The sequence below is a fragment of the Malurus melanocephalus genome, unplaced genomic scaffold (assembly GCF_030028575.1).
Source record: "Malurus melanocephalus ecotype Western Australia unplaced genomic scaffold, MMel_1.1 scaffold_489, whole genome shotgun sequence".
Classification (NCBI taxonomy): Eukaryota; Metazoa; Chordata; class Aves; order Passeriformes; family Maluridae; genus Malurus; species Malurus melanocephalus.
Genome location: NW_026623721.1, coordinates 330,854 through 335,876, shown reverse-complemented (window position 1 = coordinate 335,876; position 5,023 = coordinate 330,854). Strand labels below are relative to the sequence as shown.

The window sequence follows — 5,023 nt, the reverse complement described above, 5'->3', positions numbered from 1 at the left end:
GACAGCCGAACCTGTGCCGGGGGATGGACCCGGCGGGAAAGGAGAGGAACGACAGCCGAACCTGTGCCGGGGGATGGACCCGGCGGGAAAGGGTGGGAGMGACAGTCGTAGTGCGGCGGAGGATGGACCACCGCCACGCCGCCGCCATCAACTGAAAATACCGAGTCCCACCCCCGGGAGGGAGTCTCCCATGCTCCGGTGGCAGTGTCCGGACCGAGACACTAGTCCCGGCGCGCCACGAAGTACAGGCAAGCAGGAAAGGCACCGACTCTGCAAGCAGGATGAGTCCGGGAACTGTGGAGTTTTGTAGTCTTTTATTCCTGCTGGAACGGACCGCCAAGTCCCACCGGGCTCCGACCCTGCGCTCCCCCTCCCGCCTGACTGGAATAGTCGCAGCCCCGCGCCTGTATCCCGGAGACGGGCCGGACGCCGGAAGAAGAGCGGAGCTGCCATTGGGCTAACGGGCTCTTACGTCAGGGCGCGACCACCGGGGCGCCACCGTCAGGGGGGACGGGGCGGTCCCGGATGTTGGTGTGGGGAGCGCCGGGGCTGGGCCGCCCCTGGCAACGCTCCGGGTGCCGCCGCCAGCCTGTGATAGTGGGGCTGCTCTCTTCAGCCTGCGTAGTCAAAACAGAAGGTAGCGTCCTCACCCCTTCCATGGCCATCTGCAAACGCCTCATTGAGGGACACTTTCCTTATGGCAAAATTTAGTMCTTGAAACAAGCGCTTTCTATGTTTAACAATAAAGTGGATTTCTCGCTTGATTTCTCATCTTAGGGCAGTCGGGTTTTCTTTTTCTCTTTTTACTCGTCTGGTYTGGTTTTTGTAAAATYTAAGTATYCTTTTCTCTTGGGCAACRTGAGGAAMTGTAGTGACAGGACAAGTGCCTTCAAACTGAAAGAAAGTAGATTTGGATTAGATACTAAGGACAAAACCTTTGCTGTGAAGGTGGYGAGGCATTGGCAGARCTTGCCCAAAGRTTCTGTGAATGTCCCATYCCTGGAATTGTTCAAGGCCAGATTGGAYGGTGCTCTGAGCAACCTGGTATTGTGAAAGATGTCCCTGGGCATGGCAGGGTKTTGGAACTAGATGATCTTTTAGTCTTTCCAACTCAAACCATTTAATGATTCTAGCAAAACATTTAAAAACATTTGTTCTAGAGCAAGGTGTAAAGAATTCTCTTTTTTTCTCATTGTCTCACCTTTATTTTGACCTCCTAATAGGATTGAACCCATTGATCCATTTCAACCAAATTTGATGAAAGAAGTAATACATTTTCAGGAAGGATTTAATGTTTCTCCTGGGTGGCATGATCACAAATGGTTAGGTTTTGTAGTCCGTCCCACTCTCTGAAAGATTTCAGTATGAATTTAATCTCTGAAAGATTTCAGTATGAATTTAAACCCTTGTAATATTGAAAAGGGGGGGTGGGGGAACCCAAACCCCCTCTTTATTGTTGACAAAAATCTCAACATGAGCCAGCAGTGTGGGCTTCCAGCCCAGAAAGCCAGAGGTACGCTGGACTGCATTAAAAGGAGCATGGCCAGCAGGGTGAGGGAGGGGATTCTGTTCCTCCTCTCTTGTGAGACCCCACCTGGAGTGCTGCATCCAGCTCTGGTGCTTCCAACATAAGGACTTGAACTGTTGGAGTAAGTCCAGAGGAGGCCATAGGGGAGCACCTCTCCTATGAAGACCAGCTGAGAAAACTGGAGCTCTGTCACATTTTAGTCTGTAAGTTTTTAAGTAATTGCAGAGGTGACCTGTCATTATCAACGAAGCTGCAGCTTTGAAGCTGCATAAGCGAGATAATTCTTCCATTCTTTTTTAATGTAAATGAGTAGTTGACTAGATATAAATAAACCAAATGCGTAAGTAAACATCACTTTCTTTTAATAAGCACAAGAAAAGTATGCTTTGAAGAGGGATTTATTTAGATTTTAGAAAAACATGTATTTTATCTTTGGCTGTGATAAGGATGGCTGGTATAAAGAAGAAGGAATAGAATATTAGCTCAATTGCACACAAGACCTGGCAGCAGTTCAATATTGATCTTAGAATGCAGATCCTAGAAAAGTAAGTTTCATTGTCCAAGAAGATAAAACTAAGCCACAATAACTATCAAGTTACTGTCTTTTCTTCCAGATTTCTCACGTTTTGTCCCTTGTATGCTTTCTGTTAAATTAGTCCAGCTCAGGGAACTTTTTTAGGCAAGGGGGTAAATACCCCATTTTGGGGCAGTAAGATTGTATGAACTTTAACATTAATAAAGTCTGTTGAAATCTTCACATAATAGTGGCAATTGCTTTACAAAGTAGAGAGAGAGAAACATACTCCAAAAAAAAATTTAGTAACAACTGAACTGGAGATTTATAACTTTTGAAATTGAATGCCTCCATGATAAAAACATTTCAATATAATTAAAGGAAGACATAGGGAGATATGTTGACTTACACCACTTCTTTTTCCAACCCCTTTTAATTAGGAACTATGGGCAGTTTTTGGTTGTTGATACACATTATATTACATGTCTGTATGTTTCATACAATCTGGGTACACAGTTTCAGTATAGCCCCATGGGGAATTTTCCATTTGATTTGGTGTAAGAATGGAGGATTCTCTCTTCACACATGTTGCTTCAGGTATAAGAGTTGTCTTGCAGAAATAAATACGAATACCGATCAGGTTTGCAATTATAAGACTCTTATCTTTGGCCTTTTAGTTACTGTTTCAGTCTGTTACTCCTTTCTTCTGTTACCAAACATGACTTCAAGCATTGTACTCAGCTGCAGTGCACTTTTCTGTGGGAATATTTTCAACATTCAAGAACGGAATGCAAAATATTCTCTCTGCTGTTWGCACCATTTCAGTGCTCTTAGCAATGTGTGCAGCTAACTCAGCCTTGCTATTTGTCTGGTTATTAGACGGGACAGACATATAATCAAATTCTTGCTCTCAAATAAATAKATGATCTAATTTAAGGCAAACTGAGATCTCGTGATTGCAAGCACATAGTTCAGGCATGCTTAAACACTTCACTGCTCTACCTTCAATGGGTACTACGTAAGYCTCTGACATTTTGCCTGGTTCCCAAAAGTCTGACCAGCAGCCTATAAWTTTAAGGTGTATTTCCCTGTTTTGTAAGATCTGTTTTTCAGYGTGCTCTAATGTCTATTGAAAATGCTATGTAGTTCTGTTTTGTTTTGCTATATGTACTAGCTTTTCTTTCTTTTCCAGATATCATGATTACTCATGCTCTATCCCATCTTGTTAGTACACAGTGTTTATTTCTGTTCAAGACTGACCCCATTCTCAAGAGAATTTCTATTCTTGGCATCTGGGGTATGATGATTCAGTTGCTCAAATAAAATACTTTTATGTTCCATTTGCCTTGACAGTACTGTCATTCCGGGGAAGTACATAGAGCCATTTTTTGGATATTTGACCTTTTTGGCAGAATGGAGGACATAGGCACATCTCTATCTTGTGCTTTTTGTTTTCAGATTCTTTTCTGTCATCTTGAAACTAGCACATATTTTYATAATTTGAATGAAACTTTGTTCTTCTTTATTTTTGTATTTCTGTGGTAACATTAAGGTTCTCATATTCTGATTTTATCACCTTGGTTTTTGGTACAACTCTTGTACCTACTGGTCCATCTCAAATTCAYTAAATAAATTCAAATGCTACTGTTTAAGTATCATACATTTCTGGTATTTGGGAATTGTAATGACAATTCTTAGGTGTTTTCTGGGATTCTTGTTTGAAAATTTGTTTTCTCAAAGAGTTGACCTTTACACTTTTGAAACATCATTGCAAAACAGCCCTTCCCAATGTGTTTGTTTCATGAGTGAGGCAAAAAACCTACTAGTGGTTTATTTTACAATAACAGGGTTCCAAATCTCACCTCACTGGATCAGCTTGCAAGGTCACCAATACATCAGGTACACTGTGTGTTTCCTCTTCCTCTATTATGGTCTCAATGCTTTGCATATGTCTAAGGTTGAAAAGAGATGTGGTGAGATATGCTGAAAATKTTAATACTCACTGAGTTAATACTTTGAAAGGTTGGCATATTACAAGGTATTCTTACTRTCCAAAATCATTGGGTTCCACTGGGAAGTCAGCAACTGCTCTGTATATGATACTGCAGTCAAGACCAACTACTGTTTGTTTTACTGTTTGTTCATATTAACTTCTAAGGAGACCAGGTTAATTGTAATGGACTACCACAGTTTCTGCCAGGCATTTCTCTTATCACATACCTGAGTATAATCAGCTCAAATGCTGACTCTGTGAGCCTGGCTGGCAGAGATATTCTTCTGCTACAAGGTTCACAACTAACAGCATTTTCAACACCTAARCCTACTTGCTGGCTTGCAAAATATGATGATGACTGTCTTACTGAGGCAGGAAAGCTGAACAAGCCTTGTCAATGTTTCACTTTCTCAGTGATTATCATACTTCTTAGGTAATTTTGAGATAAGGTAAAATTTTTTATTATTGTGTGTATTTGAATCTTCAAGCTATTCTTTATTCTAATGCAATAGATAGTGTGTAAAGCAGATGCCATGCTGCTTGAATTATTTTCTGCTGTTCTAGGTATAACAYGTCAGGAGAACATCCCATTTTCTTCAATTACTTCCAGCAGTTTGTACTCACACAAGAGTCATGCTTTTAAATAAAATATACAAATTTACTGTTTCACAGCAAGCAGTGGCTTTTGTGTAGCATATTCTGAAGATTCAGASTGTATATTCAGGATATCTTTTGCATTCTGATTAAAATTTACAATGTCAAAAGTATTACCATCATTCCACAGTGTAATTTTCATTTGACTTTGCTTGATTACATGCGGTTTTCCCTTCTCTTGCAAAATGCATGCCTGGCACATTTATAATTATCCCACTATCTTGCATTTAATTTCCTCTTTGTTTCTGTACTTGACTTCAGTTCTAATGCTAATCTGAGCTTTACAAACTATTTATTCTAGCTTGCATCTCATTAATGCAAAATGCATACAAAA

The 5,023-nt window shown here is 40.9% G+C and overlaps 1 protein-coding gene across 1 annotated transcript in view; it reads right to left on the bottom strand.

Annotated features, from left to right (window-relative positions):
* The window catches only part of ULK4 (unc-51 like kinase 4), a gene marked incomplete at its 3' end in the record, with an annotated part of 159,011 nt that extends 158,652 nt beyond the window's left edge, over positions 1-359 (bottom strand). Inside the window, exon 1 of the mRNA XM_057381049.1 lies at positions 12-359. The remainder of the gene's footprint in view (positions 1-11) is intronic.
* Positions 360-5,023: the final 4,664 nt, after the last annotated feature.